This window comes from Gracilinanus agilis, chromosome 3 (assembly GCF_016433145.1).
Source record: "Gracilinanus agilis isolate LMUSP501 chromosome 3, AgileGrace, whole genome shotgun sequence".
Lineage (NCBI taxonomy): Eukaryota > Metazoa > Chordata > Mammalia > Didelphimorphia > Didelphidae > Gracilinanus > Gracilinanus agilis.
The window spans coordinates 499248686-499269966 of record NC_058132.1 but is presented as its reverse complement, the minus strand read 5'-3'; the positions used below and the strand labels follow the sequence as shown (position 1 = coordinate 499269966).

Here is a 21281-nt window from a genome sequence, read left to right as displayed (position 1 = left end):
GGGAAGGAGAGAAGTAGTCCAGTGAGTGGAGATATTGTGGAAATAAAATGAAGAAAACAACTGATTGAATATGAGGGAGAGAGGAGCCAAGAAAATGACCAAGCTTGTAAAGCTGAAAGACTGGAAAGATGGTATTTTCAAAAGAAATAAGAAAATGGGACAGTCAGCTAGCACAGGGGATAGGGTGCAAGGCCTGGAGTTGGGAGGATCTGAGTTTAAATCTTGTCTCAGACACTTCCTAACTGTGTGACCTTGTGCAAGTCACTTCACCCCAGTTTCCTAGCCCTTACCACTCTTTTGCTTTGGAACTGATACTTGACTAGATTCTAAGTTATAAGGTAAGGGTTTCAAAATGAAAGAAAGAAACAAGGAAGGTAGAAAGACTTGAGTTTAAGAGGAAAGATAAGTACCAGGTGATATTTATAATATATGTAATAATTTAATTCTCAAATTTCTCTCCTCTGAAGTTTTCAAATATTCTCTGCAGTTGCTTTGTTTTTGAATATTATGCTGGTAAAATTCATGATTTATTCCAATGGTTATCATGAGATTTCATGCAGTACACTGTCCATAGATAACAAAATGTGGGCTTAAAGTAGTCTGTCAGTCAGTTGAGAAAGCACCAAGCACAATGCCAGTGTGAGAGAATGGCAGCATTGATACCACATTCTTGGCTTTGCTAAAATATTCATATTGGAAGCAATTGAGTGTTGCTTGCTAGCGTGTATTTTTATACTTAAAGAGCATAAGTTTATTTTTTAAATTCTTTCATTAAGAAGTGACTATTTACTTTGTTCAATTTTGTAAGATCCCTGCCTTCTACCCTTTGCCTGTTTCAAAGCTGGTTTTCAGCTTAGAAAAAAAAATAGGGACTTATTTATACTTCTATGATATCATGCCAGTATTATACTCATGATAATATATATATGTAATATTAACTAAGGAATTCCATTATACTTATTTTCATCATCAATCATACTTGCATTGATTTAAAACTATGATTTTATTCCATTATAGGATTTAGGAAAATAATACCATTAATACTAGAAAAGAACTGAAGTTAAAGGTGTATTTAGAACATATTTCATGGTTGTTCTGAGGAAAAATAAGATATTTGTGAAGTACTCTGTAACCTTAAAGCATTTTATAAATGTTAGTTATGATGACAATTACAATATCTTGTAGGAATATACATGACTCTAAAATTTAACATTGATTTCTTATAAAGCCAGCAACCTTTATATGGGTGTTTTCCCATAGAAATGAATAACAATTACAACCATGGATGACATCTATATTGCCCTTTCAGCTTTGCACAACACTGGTAATATTTTTTATTTAAACCTCAGAATAACCCTGTGAAGTAAGAACCACAGATATCATTATCTCCATTTTGCCCAGGAGGAAAAAGAGAATCAGAGGGACATGAAGTGATGAGCCATTCTATGGTCTATACATGTAACAGGAAGGAGTTAAATCTATAGCTTGCCTAAGTCTAGGTCAATGATGTGCCAGACCATGCTGTCATGTCTTTATATTTGCTTATAGATTTCCAGATGTAAGTCTTGATTGTATATATTACAGATTTTAGATAATTTTAGAATTGTTCATTTCAAGGCTACCACCAGAGTGGTCAAATATTTTCCTTTGTCAGGAAGCAATATGGAGAACACAGGATTCTAGTTTTGTAGCTAAGAGGGAACTTGCAGGTCATCTTCTCTCATCCATTCATTTTTCAGAGGAGGAAACACAAACTCAGAGAAGAATTTACCTAAAGTCACATGAGTGAGTTGGTATTGAACCCATGTCCTGGTCCTAAATGCTACTGCATTTGCTACTGCATACTGTCTTTCTGTTACATCATATGCACTGTAATCAGTACTATCTTAAAGTGACTATAATAATGCTGCTACAGACAGTTGTAGATCAAAAGAATACTTCATTTCAATCTTGCCAAGAGCAGAAGTAAAAGAAGCAGAATATGCACAAGTAAAATTTTATTGTCATCATAATCTTGTAATAGAAGTTTTACAGTTAAGACATATACACACATATGTGTGTATTTAAATACATATATGCATTATATATTACATAAATTGTAACATAAAATATTTTAAATGATTTCAGGGTTTTAGCGGATAGTAGATATTTACACACATGTATATTTATTTGTGTGCATCCACATATATTATCTATTACGTATATTGTTGCATGTGTCTTAGAAAGAATTAGTGGTTTTAGCAAATGTCATGTATTTACACAAATGTGTATATGCATGTGAATACATATATACATATGTGTTCATGCATAAATATACACATACATATCTGGTTAGTGAAAAAAAAAGGTGATCCAGGTAGGAAGAAAATAAAGGTTCAAAGCTGATTCTGATACTTTTGATAAATGTTAATCAAAAGTATCTTCAGGGTAAAGTGAAATGAAACTCAAAGATGAACTTCCCTTCAGGGCCAGGTGCAAGGAATGCTAAAGAGACTCTTGTATAGAAAATTAAACTTTTTATTTAAAATATATATACGGGTAAAAGGATTTCTAATTCTAAGGGATTCTAACTCTGCCCAAATAAACTCCCGGGTTCTGCAAGGAACCACTTCTCCTCTGGTTCACAGGCTATGCTAAACCTCCCTGATCTAACAAAATTTTATACTATTCTAACTAAAACTACCACTATAATTCTTAACTTTGCCTTTAAATTATAAAGATAGCCAAGGCTAGCTGGTTGAGTCTCCACAAGAATCAGGTTAGGACTCTGAGTATTAACAGACTCAGAGTCCAAACCAAAGACCAGGTTTCTTTGGTCTTTTCAGAGTTTAACCAATCTATACCCAGTAACAGATAAATGAATAATGTTTCCCAAGTTGTAAAAGAAAACACTCTACTCCTTCAAGTCTTTCACTCAGACAGAGATAGAGAGAGGCAAAGATGTTACCTTCTGTAGCCCTGTGAGAGAAAAGAACCTGCGTGTGGTTCTGTCAACTGCTAGAAGCCAGCTGCCAAAATGCCACACCCACAGAGTGTAACTGTCATAGAATAACAGTTATAACTCCTAACATTGAAATTAACACACTCTCTCTCAGATCTGTTTGAAACTCCAGTCCTTTCTCAAGCCAGCTTCTCTGCTTCTTATCTCTAAACGAATAAAACTATACTTATTTTCTAATATCATCCTTGCATTAAATAGTATATGTGTATACACACATTTATGTGCGTATACACATACACACATACCCATATATATGTACATGTTTTTATATCTGTTTGTATGTATATTTATTCTCCTTTTCACATCATGAGGGTTAGGGATGCAACATCTTTGCAGTCTGGAAATCTGCATAAAACTTTTTGGCCCCCTTCCCTTTGTACCAGAAAAGAAGTCGGATTTTTTCTTTTATAGGGTGTTTACAGTACCTTATTATATATCCATGCCAACATTTCTAGCCTTTGTGTATCTTTTTTGGCTTTCATGTTCTTTTCACAAATGGTAGTTTTTATTTATTTTAACTTTGAAAAAAATTATGTATATTTATGTTTTTAAAAGATAAAATATGTTTATATCATACAATACTATACATATATTTTATGCATTTCTGAGTATCTAAACTTTTTTGGTGTCATCTACTGACCTTCACATATCTGTGACTTCTGCAAAACTCAACAAAAATTCCCCATTTAATTTCTTATGCCAACCCGCAATATATCAAAACCATGAGGGGGTAGGTCATGATGTGGAAGGGATACCTGTACATATATGTACATTTACACACATATGTATAAAATTTTCTTCCAAAAGAAGTAATTTCTTTGTGATACCAATAGGATGACACAAAAACTTCTTTTGCAACATTCTGCATATCTCTCTAATAAGTACAAGAATTAAACTCTGAAATCATGACCATGCTGAGACAAGAAAGTGTATTACTAGCTTCCAAAATGTTTCCATGACTTTAAATTCAGTGTTTATATCAACAAGAGAAAATCGAGTAAGAAAAGGGAAGAAAAATGTATATTGTAGTTCTTTTGCCAGTTGGTGTATTCAACACAGTCCAATAAGTGGTATGTAAAAGAAAGTTGAAATGATATGTCTAAAGAATGTAGGAGAGTATAGCAGGGAAGACATTGTGGGGAGAGATAGAGAGCTTTAGCACAAGACAGGACTAGAACTGAAAAGTCTGATTCACATTTAAGGATATTTCTTCTAGTACCTCAAGCATTGTTTCTAGCTCTCACATTTCTTCCCTGCCCCAAAGACTCCTTCCCCCACCACATCCACATAGATGCTCTGGTTTTTTGATGTAAAAAGATCAGCCTTTGCACAGCAAAGCATTTTTTAGGTTGCCTATTTATTATGGCACCAGAAGAAATGGGTTTAATGGGGGAAAGGATTTGTTCCTACTTCATTCAGTGTAGAGAAATTCCTCTTCATTTAATGTTGGCTGAATATGAATACCTCCTCTGCTCTTCCTCAGTGCCTGTGTCTCACAGGACTACTTCAGAGCATTATATTGCCAACATTCTGCCTGCAATAAGTAGATTTAGCCGAGAACCTTTATAAAAGGGAAGCCTTGTTAAAATACAATGGAAATGCTGCAACCTCTTGGGCTTTTATTATGTCCACAAAGAATACTTATGTTGTACAACTTTTTCTGGCTTTGCATTATAGTCTCTAGCAAGAATGCCAGCATTTCTATAAAACTGTAGATTTCCTGATCTGCTTGCAGGTGGTCATAGAATGTCAGAGACGAAAAGAGCTTTAGAAGCCCTGTAGTCATTTCCTTTCCTGAATAGGAATTGCTTAACAAAATATTTCACAAGAACTCATCCAGTTTAGCCTTCGCTTGAAGACCTCTAGTGTTGGCAAACTCACAATATCCTGAAAGAATCTGGATACATCTAATGGTTAGGAAGTCTTTTCTTATTTTAAGTCTCTGCCTTTCTTCATCTTCTAACTACTGACCTGGTTCTGTTCTCTGGTATCAAATAAAACAAGTCCAATCAGTGTTCCACAAGACAGCTCCTCAAATATTTTAAGATATCTCTCTTGACCCTCCTAAGTCTTCTGTCCAGACTAAACATCTCCAATTCTCCTTCAACTGATCCTTATAAAGCATAAGTAAATCCAAGGCCCTTTGCCATCCTCATCGTCATCATTTTCTGGAGGCTCTGCTTCTTAAAATGTGACACCCAGAACTAAACCTAGTACTCCAGATGAAATCTGATCTCTCTAAAGACAGCAGCGAACTACCAAATTACCACCTCCAAATTTCTCAGTATGGTGCCTCTCAGGAAAGACCAAGATCCACTTTGCAATTTTGTTTCCATGTTAAACTGCAGACTCATATTTATCTTAAATTAAAATGAAAAACATTTTTTAAATTAAAAAAATTAATTCAAAATTAAAAAAAAAACATACCTGTTGAAGGATAGGGAAGCTGGTACATCCTTATTTTCATTGACCTAGTCTGGCTCTTCAGTGTGAAATATAAGACATAAGATCAAATACTGTTGTAGGAATTCAATTATAAATAATCAAAATTAATTTAATTTTTTTCAAAATAATGGCTTTGGAAATTGAAGCATAAGCAGATAAATATTTTATTTAAGTATTTTATTATAAAATATTTTAGTTAAATATTTTCTTACTCATTTTTCCTTTGTTTGACTATTCTGATTAATCTTTACCTGATATTTTGCCCATGCTGCTTCTTTTACCTGTTGAATGAAACAAATTTAGAGAATCATTTAAGTTGTTAGGAACCAAACCCAGTATGAACAAACTTAGAGGGCTACCCAGCTACTTAGGATACAGTGAACTCTTCATTTTTCTGGCTTTGTGTCACTTGTGTGATGATGGTGTTTTCTAGATGTTTTAGGGACTTAAATACATAGCTGATTTTAGCATGTAGACCTCCCTCATCCCCACCCCAGAAGACATACACCTTCAACACCTCCAATGACATTTCTCATTTGACTCTAGCAACTCAAAGGTAAGGCAGTGTGGGTTGTTTTCAAAGGGTAGGTGGGAGGTGAATGAGAACTAGTGCATCTGGCAGTATATATCCTCTTAAAAGGTTACCTGCCCATCATCTACATTTTTACCCATAAATTCCTTTAAATTAACCTGACTACATTTTTCAGACCTCTGAAAGGTATGTAACCTGTAATTTTATTAGCTATTACATGACACTCAACTTTGTCAGTGACTAACATTTTATATATAGTATCAATGTCTAAATAATAATGAATTTGAAATAAAGCAGATAAAAATACAAAAAAGATATATAAAGCAGATTAGTTTAAGGAGATAAATATACTCTAGCCAACAGGCAGTGTGTTTTCATGTCTGCACACATAAGAATAATGTATTATCATAATTTCTACTTATTCCTCTCAACAGCACCTGCCACCTTATTGCAAAAGTTCTATGATACTAAAAGTCACACAGAGGGACCCACGGATATCTTTCTGTGGTTTAGAAATGGTTTCCCTTCTGTCTTGCTTTTTTGCCCCACATTCTTGAATACACTAGAGTTATTTGACCAAAAGAGGCATTTCCATCTTCTGTACCTTCAGACTTTTGTGTTAGAAATTCCAGGCTAACTAACATTTTACACTGAGTGTTTAAAGAAAAATATTTACTTAATTTAGCCTATTATGCAGGTACCAGTTTAAGAGGAGGAGGGCTTTGTTGAAATCACAAGTGTGAGAAGGTCAGTACTCACTTCAGTGAAATCTTAATCTGTGATTAGAGGTCCTAAATCTTAAAGCCAGTCTCAGCCCTTTCAAGTTTCACACACACACACACACACACACACACACACACACACACACACACACACACACCAGCATGCACACAGAAACACATACATGATTTTTAAAAATAACTCACAGTTACATATGGGTAAGCAATGTATTGATTCTATAGGCTTTATTTAGTGATTACTCCCTCTTACAAAAAATTATTTGTTTCTATTACCTTCATTTCTATATGTACTCAACCCCCTCCTACCCAGAAAGTCTTTCCCTTTAGTAAAGAATAAGAAGTAGAGAAGAAGGTGGTTTAGCAAAATCAAACAACATATAAATTAAATCTGACATCATATATAATGTCCCACTCTCCCCATCTGTTTCCCTCTTTATCAAAATTGTTTTTACATTTTGTTTTTTAAAAAGCACAAGCCCATTTGAGTTGATTTTTCTTCCAAAATTCTATGAGGTTTATTACTTACTTCTATTATCTGACTTTATTCTCTAAATTGTTCTTGTATTTTCTCTTCTGTTACTCTTTTTATTATACTATAACTGCTGCTCACTATAATACCACACACGATAGAGCTATGCAGATATCTTTTCATCACTGTTCTCTTTCTCTTTCTTTTAAATTCTTCTTGACCAGATTCCTTGGATTGTAGACAAATAGAATTTTACCAGTGTTTATTAGGCCAGTGCAATGACTAACCATGATTCTGGGTGAAGGATGATGAAGAATGCTATCTAATTCAACAATGAGAGGAGGAAGGTGAATTTTCTTTTTTGGTCGGGCAAGCATAGACATTATCATTACATTGTAATCTTTTTGCTCTGGCATGGATAAGTCTATGCAGTAAGTCTATCTTTGTTCTAAGTAAAATGATTTAAGTATATAGAAAAGTCTCTCAAATTTATCGTGGCATAAAGACTACCATAGTCCATCTTCCTTCTCTATAAGAAGAGCAATATTCCTTATGGTTTTCTCCAAAAGGTATGTTGTCATTTCATTTCTTCTTGGTACCACATTTCTCCACCCTCCAACCAATTTTTACAAGTGAAAATTTCCTTCTAGTTTCCATCTTTTCCATTATTGAACTAGATATTTCATTCTTTCAAGGAATACTTCATTGCCTGGTCACCTGTAGGTTACAGATGGATTTTCCAAGTACTTTTACTTTCTCCTTCGCTTGTAGTAAAATTGCATTTTGCATATATATAAATGTTACTTGGAATAATCAAAAACCCAGTCATACCCTATGTACTTTTATTTAAACCTCTATAAAATACTGATTACCCTTTATAGCTATATGAAGGGAACTCCATTGTTCATTGATGTGTTTTTGGTACCTCTTTTGGATAAACCTGATGGCAGACTTCTGTGGCATATTGGATATTTGCCATGCTTTTTAGGCTCCTGTATGAAATGTAATTTTTGAAGCTTAATCTATTTGCATCTATTCATCTTTCCTTAATTAATACTTCACCCAGCCTTGTTTAGTGGGTGACAGAAACAAACATAAAGCAGTCCACCATTAGAAATCTGATTATCTTACTAGACCTACCTACATTGTTCATTCTTTCCCCTGATCTGTAGGCATCTCCTTGCACTTTGCTGGATGGTAAGCTCTTTGTCCTCCTTAATATTAGATAATCTGCTTCATGAATATTTTTATTTTTTATCAGTTTTATTTCTAATTCATTATTATTCAGATAGTGATTCTATGTATAAAATGTGTTAGTCACTAACAAATCAATCATATGAGTCATTTGAAGATGAGGGGCCTTCAGTTTATTTCACAGATGTCAAACCCAAAGGCAAGAGTGCATGAGTATATAGGAATCATGAGACTTTGAACCATAAGGAAATATGCAATTATCAATGTGATTTTTCTACCTTTTCAATTTGCTGCTGATCTCTAATTATAATTCAGTATTTCAGTGGAAACTGGGCTCTCTCTAGGTCATCAAGTACAAAACAGGAATCATTTATGCTACACATATACTACCACACATAGATCCATATTATGGCATTATAGAATTTAGAGCTGAAAGAGAATGTTCTGATCATTTAGTCTAATTGTATCCTTTTGCAGATAAGTTAACAAATGCCCCAAAAGTTACATGATTTATCTAAGATAATACAGTTAGAAGAAGGAAAGAAGGAAGGGAGGGAGGAACTAATAAATAAAAGTAAGAATTGGTTTTATTTTTTTAATATAAGTAAACCCTTGGTTGATGCACTTTAAAAAAAAAAAAGAAAATTAAGTTACCATTGTTAAAAATGAAAAAGGTAAAAATACCACCAATGAAGATTAAATTAAAATGATTATTAGGAGTTATTTTGTTAAATTATATATCAATAAAACTGACAATCTAAGAGAAATAGAAAAATATTTTTAAAAATATAAATCATCCAGTTTAAGAGAAGATGGAATAGAATACTTAAATACTATTATCTTAGAAAAAGAAATGGAAAAAACCATAAATGTGCTCCTTAAGGAAAAACCCTTAGCAACAGATATATTTGCAAGTCAATTCTATAGAACATTTAATAACAATTAATTTCAATACTATGTAAACCATTTGGAAAAATAGACAAAGAAGGAGTTCTGACAACTTACTTTTATGGACAAATATGATTTTGTTATCTAAAGAAGGGAAAGTAAAAAGCAGAGAAAGAAAATTATAGACCAATTTTCCTAAAGAATATCAATGAAAAATTTTAAATAAAATATTAGCAAGAAGATTATAACAATATGTCACAAAGATCATACACTATGACCATGTTGGATTTATTCCAGCATGTAGAACTGATTGAGTATTAGGAAGAAAACAAGAAGTTTTAGGATGTCCTTTATCACCACTATCATTCAATATTGAATTAGAAATGTTATCTATAGTAATAAGTCAAGGAAAAGAAATTGAACAGATAAAAATATGTAATGAGGAAATAAAGCTATCACTCTTTGAAGTATGAAATTCTTAGAGAACCTTAGAGAATTCACTAAAAACCAGTTGAAATAATTAACAATCTCAACAAAGTTTTAGGATATAAAATAAGCCATATAAATAATTAACACTTCTCTATATTACCAGCAAAACTCAGCATGAAAAGAAAGGAAGAGAAGTTCCATTTAAAAACACTGCAGAAAATATAAAATACTTAGTAGTCCATCTCCCAAGACAAATCCAGGGATTATATAAACATAGTTACAAAACACTTTGCACACAAGTACAGATAAAAGAATTGGATAAATATTAATTGCTCATGGGTGGGCCAACCCAAAATATCAAAAAATGACAGTTCCACCCACATTAATTTACTTATCCAGTGCCAGGTCAATAAAATTACAAAATAATGATTTTATAGAGCTAGAAAAAATAATAGCAAAATTTATCTGGAAGAACAAATGGTTAAGAATGTCAAGAAAAACTCAATCAATGCCTTCCTGGATTATTGCTCTAATAAGACTGAACTCTTCATTACAGAGACCTTGAAACTATTTGATTTCTTTTGGTCTTTCAGTATGCTCTCTTTGTGAAGCAGCCATTTGGTGAACTAATAAACAATTGGTCCTTCAGATAATGACTGACTGTGAGTCCTTTTGGTAAATCTACGGTGGAGAACACAAAGCTCTGCTTCACACACACACACACACAGACACAGAGAGAGAGAGAGAGAGAGAGAGAGAGAGAGAGAGAGAGAGAGAGAGAGAGAGAGAGAGAGAGAGAGAGAACAACAACCTCAAGTTGATCTTTTTATTTTTTGGTCTTCTGGAAATTTGCTTAACAATGGATAGAGAAGTGACAGAAGGAATTCATGAAGAGAACCTTTGTGTTTGTATTTTGAAAAGTCTAGAGGCTCACTCACACTTATAAGAAAATAAAAAGGAGCCACTTTTAAATGTAGACAATGAAGAGACTTAAAAAAATGTGACAGTGACTAATTTTGAAAAACGTATTCTTGAAAGAACTAGATTTCTGAAAGCTGTTAAAATACATGTGAATGAATTCTTATTTTGGTACCCACAGCAAATCATTTTTATTTACATTCTTAAAATAAATAATTGGTCTTGGAATGGTTTGGGTAGTTCTTCTATACATACCCACATGGAAGTAGAGTGTTTTTTTACAGAGGTTTTGGTTGTACGTGTTATTGTTGCTTAAGCCCACAAAAACCTGGCCAGATGGTGAATTGTATGTTAGTCATTAATCAAGGGTTCTGTGTGTGTGTATGTGTGTGTGTGTGTGTGTGTGTAGCTATCCCATTCAAGAGAAATATGGACAATTTAAATTTATACAGTTTACACATATTCTATTAGCATGAGAAAATACAGAAGGAGAAACTTCATAGTGTTAAAATAAGCAGTTTTCAACACAGACAACATTAGAATAGTCTTTTGTGAGAGCCTTTATATTTAATATTTTTTAATTTGAGAACTGGTATATATGTTCAAAAGCTTGCAAGTAAAAAAGCCCTGAATTTTATAGTGGAAAGGACCCTGTTCATTTGACTAATAATATAGTTCATATTTATATGGGGTTTTGCAGTACAATTTCCTCTAATTCAAGAAATGTTTATACTGTGCAAGACTTTGTGCAAAGGGTTGATATAAGAAGCAATATCATTCCCATTTTATACCTGAAGAAACTGGATCTAAGGAAAGTTAAGCAAATTACCCATAATCACAAGACCTAGTTGATCTGGCAAGTAGCTTAGACTAATGATGAGTTTGGCATCCTTCATCATGCTGCCTTAGAGGAATCAGGCTAAAAGCAGTGTGTGTCCTAACATTATACCATTTTGTTAGTGGCAGAGTTTGACTCAAGGCTCTCCTTCCTTCTTAAAACTAGAATTCTTTACATGGCTCAATGATTTCTCATTGTCACAACTCAGAAAGATATCTCTAAGGTCCATTCTGGCTCTTCACCCTATGATCTTGTGATCAGTTACAACAATATGCCTCTCTCAGGATTATCTAAAAGTCATTTATCAAAATAATGATAAGAATAACACATATTTATGTAGTACTTTAAAGCATGTATTATGCTTCTTCTATATTTTATCTTTTGATCCTAACTTCAACCCAGTATAGCAAATACTTATTACCATGAGGCTTTGAGAAATTAATCATATGGCATCACATATTTATTATGAGAATCCATTTTCAGTTTTCTGATTGCTAAGACCAGTGTTCTTTTCAGTACATCCCATGATCTCATTTTTCATCATGCTATTCAGCAGTTAAAGGCATACTTCCATATTAGCCATATCACTAAAGAAAAGCAAAAAAAAAAAAGAGAGAGAGAAAATTGTACATCAATTTACACTGAGTTAAACAGTCCTCTCCTTGGAGGTAGATGGCATTATTTTTACATATTTTTTAGAATTTCTTAAATCATTGTATTGATCAGAGTGTTGATCGTCATTACAACATTGCTCTGTAGTTCTCACTTCATTTTGGATCAATTCATATTGTTTTTGCCATGTTTTTTATCCTGAAACTTATATCCTTTTTCATTTTCTATAATGCAATAGTACCCCATCATAATTACATATTATTACTTCTTTAGCCATTTCATAATTAACAAGCATTCTCTCAATTTCCATTTTTGTCACCATAAAAAGAGCTTCTATAAATAATTGTGTCCAGATAGATTCTTTTTCCTTTTCTTTGATCATTTTGAGATTATTGAGTGTTTTTTGTTCATTCTTCATTTTCAAAGAGGACCAGTGACACAATGGGGTGATGTCTTGATTCAAGCATGAACAAAGTCCTTAGTCTCACTCTCTTTTCCAGAGTCATCAAAATCCAGTGGCAAGACAAAGTCAGAATGACTATTGCTGGTCTGGGATGTAATTGATGGCCATGGCATCTTCAATGTCTGACAAAGCTCAAAATGGTACCCAGTGCCTGCTTCAGTCATCTTCATGGCCATTGAAACAAATCATTCTTATCTGCCCATTCTTCACATACTTGGGGTAGACATCTTTCCTGTCTCTTTGGGGTACATACTTTGTAGTGGTATTGTTGAGTCAAAGAGTTTGCACAGTTTTATAGCATGGAGTGCCTTAGTTGCTTGAAGGGACCCTTTGTTTCCCATTGGAGTTGGTCTATGATTATTTTTATGTTTACTTTTTTATGCTTCTCTTGAATCTTGAGTTTGAATGCCAAATTTTTTTATTCAGCTCTAGTGTTTTCATCAGGAATATTTGAAAGACCTTCAGTTTTTCCCCTGAAGGATTATATTCATTTTTTCTGGGTAGACATTCTTGGTTGTAATCCTAGCTCCTTTGTCTTTTAGAATGTCATATTCTAAGTCCTCTATTTCTTTGACATGAAAGCTGCTAAATCTTGTGTGATCCTGACTGTGACTCCATGATATATAAATTGTTTCTTACTGGCTGCTTGCAATATTTTCTCCTTAACCTGGGAGCTCTGGTATTTGGCTATAATATTGCTGAGAGCTTTTGTTTTAAGATCTCTTTCAAGAGGAATAAGTTTGTCCTAAGAATAAAAAAGATACTTAGCAAAAAAAAATACTTTAGAACATCTGAGAGAGAGAAAGAAAGGGAGGAAGAGAGAGAGACAGGGACAGAGACAAAGAGACAGAGACAGAGAGAGTGTATGTGAAATGATTGGAACAGAGGGAAAATGTTCAGATGGGCCCAGAATGCTGATTAATGAATTTTAAACATCTGAACACTAATGAGTTGGCATGTTAGAATAATTTTATGATGAATTCTAAAGTTGTATAATATCTCAGCTATGTGTATAATCTCATTAGAATACTGAGGATAACTCACCAGCATTAGTCATTGAAATCTATTCTCAGCAAAGAAGACCTACATAGATTTAGGACTAAGAAACAACCCTTCCTTGGCATTCAGAAATAGTTAACTTAGCCTAATAGTACTCTTCTTTCTATAATTCATTTGACTGACATTATGCTAGCTAATAAATGTTTGTATTATTCTGAATAAGATAATCTTCAGTAGCATATGGAAGAATTATATCAGTAAAATAATTTGGTATTGTCCCCAAAATTTAACAAACATTTTAAAATACTATTATTTGTACAAGTTAATTTCTTAGACTTTGAGGATTAAAAAATGGAATTACAGATTCTCTCCTTAAGAAACTTATAATTAGTCAATCAAAAAGTATATATTTAGTGCCCAGTATGTGGCAAGCTCTGGGAATATAAGCACAAAGAATTGCTTTATCTCTATTCATCTGACTTTATATTCTAAGGGGAAAGACATGTAAGAGAGAGAGAAAATATGTATACAGATAACCATATCACAGTCAAAGGAAAGTGAGAAATTTGCAGTGAACAGACTTTTAACTAGTAGCAGTCAAAGAAGATTTCAAAGATGGTACTTGAGTTGAGCCTTGAAAAAACGGTAGAATTTCAACAGATAATCTAAGGTGGAGATAGGTAAATTGTTTGGCTTTTTATTCTGTAGATCATTCAGTGAGGAGTCACTGCATTTTTCAAACGAGAGTGAAATGATCAGAATTGTGTATTGGAAGTATATCTTTGGCAGTTCTCTAATGGATGAATTAGTCAGGAGAGCTTTAGCAGACTGTTGCTATGGAAGAAAAAAGTTTTTGACTATGGGAATGGAAAAAAGCAATAGATACAAGAAATTTGAAAGATAATTTCAACTTAAGCTAATTAGGATGTGGCAACTCAATAATAAATGAGAGGACTGAGGAAAAATCAAAGATTTCTTCAGTTTTTAAATGTTGTTTACTGATTGACTGCCTAGTCACCAGTTTTTTGTCTAATTCTGCAGGTAGATTTCTACATATCTGGTTGTGACAAATATCTCTGTATAAGACTATGTTAAAGAAAAGCATAAGTTACCCTGTTCGAGTCCCACCCTACTCCCAACACATAATTTCTTCTGCCTGACCATCTATTTTTGGTCTTAGGTGTTGATCTTTGTACTATCAGAGTAATGCAGCACTTAAAAAAACAAAACAAAACAAAACACCTCTTACCTTCTGTCTTAGAATCAATACTATACATTAGTTCTAAGCTATAAGAAGTGGTAAGAGTTAGGTAATTGTGGTTAAATGACTTTCCCAGGGTCACAGCATTAGGAAGTATCTAAAGCCAGATTTGAAGCCAGGACCTTCCATCTCTAGGCCTGCCTCTCAATCTACTAAGCCACCTAACTGCCCCCTAATGCAGCACCTTTAATGATCCTACCCAGGCTTTGTGAGCAGAGTTTTTTTCAGTTGCTTATGATTTGATTATTTTGAAAAATATTCCCATAATTGGCCTCTTAAGTTTTACTCTTTATGTAGAGCTGGAAACAAAGGCTTTTGGAATATTAAAAGTCAGATCATCATTATGTGCTGAGGCAGTTATCCCACTCTATTCTATTATTACAATGCATGAAGCACCACATAAATCTTACCTGATGAAAAATACTTCTTATATTGTAATACTTGTTTCCAAGGAGCTTAGAGTAATTCAACCTCACTTTTCCATTCACTTCACATTTAGGAGTGAGGGAGAAATAAGAGTAAGAGAGAGCAAGAGAGAGTGTTTCATCCACAACCTCAGTTTGGCTGTACAATTTATGTTAGGAACTTAAAAGTGGAAAGACAAACTGGGTCCAAATACTGTCACCAAAGTTGGCTTTCTGTGTAAATTTGATTAAGTCAGTTTCTTCTCAGTTTCTTCAGTGGTAAAAAAAAAGAGAGGTCCCATTCTATTTCATACAATCTTATACACATCTCTCTCTTCATCCTTTAGATTATTATCTTATTTCTCTGTAGCAAACAGTAAAAACAACTCATTTCATCATTTAAATTTAAACGTTTTGTTTTTCTAAAGACTATTCCGCATGAGTTTTAATGATTTTCTACTACTCTGTTATGGAGTTTTATTGGCATTGAAATGAAGTTACTCTACTTCCTAGGTGGAGTAAACATTTGGTGCTGGAACAGGGACAATTGTTCAGTTAAAGGCCAGCAAAAACAATTGAATCCTAAGTTATTGCATCTGCATTGACTAGAATGGAACATTGAATAGAATCACACATTGGTTTTGCATTCATATTCTCTCTTTAAAATAAATTTTAAAAAGTGAAGAAACAAAAACTTGACTTAAGACGGAAGGATAAGAGCTAGATAAGTGAAGTTAAGTGACTTGCCCAGGATCACATATCCAGGACCACTTATCTGAAGCCATATTTGAGCATAGGTTCCCCTTACCTTGTTTACTATGCCACCTATTCCCTCACATTCATATTCTCTTTCTTTAGTCCTTCTGTGCTTTTAAGAAAGTATACATATATGTGAATTTATAGACAGTGTGTAGGCATATATTTATATGTATCATTTAGAGAAAATCTGTCTATTATCTTTAGCTTTCCAACTATATGTATAGGATTTTTTCTTCTGAGACTAGATACATATATATGTATTCATATCCATAATGTGAAATTGGGGCATATATAAATATGAATTTGCACAAGTAAAGTAAGTTTCTATGTTTGAAGTCCTCCTAGATTTCCCTCCCCAACACATCTACAAACAGTACACAAACATACATCCACACACAAGATTTGTAAATAAACTATTAAGACTTGGTAGATTTTTTTAAGCTATTAGAGTTTTATACATTCAAATGAAGAGTCCCTTCCAAAATGTTCACTTTGGAAGGCCATACTTTTGTTCTAACAATGCTACCATTGATCAAGATATTTCAGGAATGTCTACCTAGGAATTTTCTGAGTCATTTGGGGGAAACCCAGAAAAACTTGTCTCTGATTATTTTAATTGCCTCTTCATTTCTTCTAGGAATTCTAGTTGACTTTGTGGCCAAGCTGTGTTTTTCTTTGAAGTTCTGCTTGTGAGTGTTTTGGAGGTTTTTTGGGGGTTTGTGTCTTGGGTATCTCTATTTTGATAATAAGTCTTTATGTTCAAATTTTTTGCTTTATTAGGATTTTGTATTATGGCTAGGCTCGCTACACTTTGGGAAGGCATATTGTTGGGTGCTTATTTGGTCCTGATTTATATTTTCTTGAGTTTTGCTGCTGCTTTCTCTGGGTATTGAGTTGCGTATTCTAAAGGATCTCCAATGTAGTCCAGTTGGGGGACTATCTAAACTTTCAGTACACTCTAAGTAGTTTGATGTAGAGTGAATGATATGTAATTACTGAATCCCTGGTCTGAGCTTTTCAAACTTTCCCTAGTTTGGATCTGTGTGGCAAAACAATAAACTTTCCTCTTATTGAAACAGCAGGAGATTGCTGTTGCTCCCAGCCCCAGTAATCCAGCTTAAAGGTTTTTTGGGTTTTGAGGATGCATGCCTTCCTTTGAACTCCTTGCCTTTGTCACTCAGCTACAAACATCAGCCCTACTCTATGGACTGAATCTATAACTCTACGTCCAGTGCCAACAGCCAGAAATGTTGCTCACTTTCATTCTTGATCTTATACCGATAAAGAGCCAGACCGGAATGTCAGTTGGATCCATTCCTGCTCATTACAGGTTAACCCAGAGGCTAGCTACAGGTCCTTTCTAGGTTCAGAAGGACATATCTGCTGGCTGGCTCCTCTAGCTACTTCCTGAGATGGTAATCTGCTTCTCTGTATTTTCTCTTTGGATTTCCCAACTTAGACTGGTGCTTTTCCTAAATCTTTGTTGGAATACACGTGGGGAAAACTGAGTTATATTGCTTCCTCCTAACTCACCATCTTGGCTGGTCTCCATTTATGATTACTTTAGTCATATTCCAGTTTTATTTATTTATATTTATTTTTTTAAACCCTTACCTTCTGTCTTGATGGATTCCAAGGCAGAAGAGTGGTAAGGGATAGGCATTGGGGGGTTGTGTTAAGTGATTTGCCCAGAGTCACATAGCTAGGAAGTGTTTGAGGTCAGATTTGAACCCAGGACCTTCCATCTCTGGGTCTGACTCTCAATCCGCTGAGCTACCTAGCTGCCCCCATATATATATATATATATATACACCCCTCAAATAAATAAATAAAAGTATCAGCTAGTTTTATTACCTACTTCGTTCAATTTGTTGACAGGTTTGACTGAGTGAAACAGCAAGTTTCAAAAACCAAATCTGCTTTCAAATATCTATTACTGTTTAGGATATTCAAATGAACTTTCAAAGAGCAATTATAAAAAAATTCGTGAATAAAAATGATAGCATTGTTGGGATAAATGAGTAGCCTCCAAAAATGACTCTTTTGAAAGAGCCCTTATCACTTTTGAGTATATTTGTTTTAAAATATTTTTATTACTTAATTATTGCATCTTATATACCTATTTTAACTAAAAACATACGAGATAAAAGAAGCAAGGTCTTATATGTTTGTGTATGAATATGTATGCATATGTGTATTTATGTGCATGCATACACACACTCACAAACACATAGAAATAATTCTTTGTCCAAATAAATAGCAATCTGGAGCATAATCTCCAGCCTTCCTCACAACCAAAGCCAATGAATGACTATTGATAACATCAGCAGATAATTCTTGAAACTTGAATTATATGTGAGAGAACTGAACCTCTAAAGACTGAAGTAATTTTCCAAAAGCACAAATCTGACCATTTCATTTCCCACAGTGAAATTCCAGTTAAAGATTCCCTTTTACAACTAAGGTAAAATAGAAACACCTTTGTCATTTATAGCATTTTATGACCTCACCCCTTCTTATCTTTTCTGTCTTCTTATATATTTCCTCTCTTTGCACCTTATAGCTAAAACACACTGGTGTAATTGCTCTTCCTTAAGTACAACACTTCATCTCATCTTCATGTCATTGCATTGACTAGCTTTCATGCATACAATAATCTCTCTCCTCATTTCATCTTCTCCTTTTAGACTCCCTCACTTTCTTCATGACTTAATTAAGATTCTACCTTCTGTAAGAGATGTTCTTAGTCTCGCACACACATGTTCACACACAAATCTAAGTTTCTTCCCTCTCTAAGGATACTTTTTAATTTATTCTGGATCTCCCATGTACCTAATTGTGACCATGTTTTCTCCACTATTAATGATTATGTCAATGATTATGATAGTTAATATTGATAGAATACTTCCTTTGTGCCACGCACTTTCCCTTTGCATGATGTTTCATATATTGCCCCAGATATAGGAATAATGCATGTAAAATCACACAAACAATTTACTCAAGCCAACTTAGATGCTATTAAGAAATGGACTCCTAAGTTTGATGACAAACCAATTAAAATGATATGCAAGTTTAAAAGGGCTATTAGGATCTTTGACCCGGATTTTAGAGACTTTGAATTAATTATGGATGAACTTTTAACCAAGAGAGTGAAACAGCAGTTTATAGTGAAGACAAACAATAACCCTGCTCTAACACCCTGGCTTACTGAGGATCCTCAATTGGAGATGAATTCTGTGGAAGCTTGTAGCTATCTGGGCAAGGCTAGGGAACCCATTCTAGAGACCATGAAAGCAAATTCAAAGCACCCTGACTCATGGTCCAAATTTGAGAAACTAAGGCAAGAGCCTGGGGAAACACCTGCAAGCTTTTGGACAGGATTATAAACTGTCAGTTTGTCAAAAATGCATGCACTTCTGTAAGAAATTTCTTCAGGAAAAATTGCCCTAATTGTTTTATGATGAGTTTAGAAGCCTAAAAGGACTCCTAGCTACATTTGCCAAGCTGAGAAAGACAGACAGAGGACCAAAATGACCTAATTAATTATATTAAAATGCAATTAAGAGAAGCAAACCAAAAGCTTAAAGCTAGTGAATTAAAGGAAATAAAAGCAGTGGTAGCTTTAAGATCTTATAGACCTAGAAATGAATTTACCCCCAGACAAAATAGACAAAGTCTACTCAGGTGTTATTTGTATAACCTGAAAGGTCCACTTCATGAGGGAGTGTCAGTTCAGGGGGCAATTCTCTGGGCAAGAATTTAGGGTAAACTGAGGCAAGAACTTTAACAATAATGATTATAGGCAGAATTCATATAATTATAATAGATTTAATAATGCATACCAAAGACAGGACCAAAATAGCTGCTACAACCATGGATGTTGCCATGGGTTAAAACAAGCTCCTGACTTACAAACAGTGCAGGAATATATGAAGAATGGGGATCATCCAAAGTACTCTCAGGTGGCAGGGGGAACTGCTCAGAAACATGATCTTCAAAAGGGGACATGTGCATTATGAAAGTGTGACCAGGACAGCACCGTTATAGGAAATAAAGATAAAGATTGTGGGAAAGAATACATAGATACTGTAATATCAAGTGAGAGCAATGGAATAGTAACTAGTGGAAGGTGTTGTGAGGGAAATAAATCCTGGCAAAGTGATAGGACTATTAAATCATGGCAAAATAGTGGTGCAGAAGAAAATGGGGAGGTGGAATGTGATGGACAGGAACAAGAGCTGAAGTTTCCTGATCCTACTGTTTTGGGACCTATAACAGAAACACATTCTCTACCAAATAGCACAGAACCACATGTTACCCTAACAGTAGGGAATGAGGTTTACAATTTCCTTGTGGACACAGGAGCTAGCAAATCTGTTTTTCAAATATCCCCAGGGGAGTGCAATTCTGTAGGAACTATGGAAGTAGTGGGGGTAACTGGGAGACCACACAGGGTAAAAAGTTGCAACTCAAAATGGTATCATTGAGTCCTTTATCTGTGGAGAATTCCTTTTTTCTAATGCCAAGTTCACCAATGAATTTACTTGGCAGGGATCTTCTTTATAAATTAAGGGCTACCATTCAATGCACACCCTCTGGAGATATATCTTTACAACTGCCAGAGGAATCCCTGAAAAATTTCCCTATGTAATTCTTAGACACAGTTGAAGCAGAGGGAGAAAGAAGAACAGTTTACCCTATTCTACAGGATATTCCAGGACAACTATGGGCTTCTTCTATAGCCATTGGGTTACTTAAGTCAGCAACTCCTGTTAGGGTGCTTACAAAAGGGGGTTCCCCCACCTTGAATCCTTCATTATCCCTTAAGCAAAGATGCAACAGAAGGGATAAGGCCAATCATCGAATTGTAGTTACAGCAGGGCATTATAATATCCTGTATATAAAAATTAAATACCCCTATACTCCCAGTGAAAAAAAACAAAACTCGATGAAAATGGGCACAGTTGCTACAAATTTGTACAGGATTTAAGAGCAATCAATGACTACGTTCTAAAATCCCACGCAATTGTCCCGAGCCCGGCTATATTATCTCCTCCATACCTAGCAATGCAAGATATTTCACAGTGGAAGACTTTACAAGATTTCATGTTCTTTTCCATCCCTATACATAAAGATTCCCAAAAGGATTTTTGCTTTTACCTGGGAGGAAAATTCTTACTGTTGGAGTTGTCTTCCACAGGGATTCTGTGAAATCCCTTCCCTGTTCTCCCAAATCCTAAATAAAGACCTGAAGACCATCTTGTGTAAAGAAAGAAAGCTAGTGCATTTTGTGGATGACTTTCTTTTAGTCTCTCTTAATGCAAAAGTT

At 34.3% G+C, this 21281-nt stretch overlaps 1 protein-coding gene across 2 annotated transcripts in view; it reads left to right on the top strand.

Moving 5' to 3' along the window:
- Positions 1–21281, top strand: part of ST6GAL2 (ST6 beta-galactoside alpha-2,6-sialyltransferase 2) — a 103595-nt gene that overhangs the window by 42540 nt on the left and 39774 nt on the right. The gene's annotated exons all lie outside the window — the stretch shown is intronic.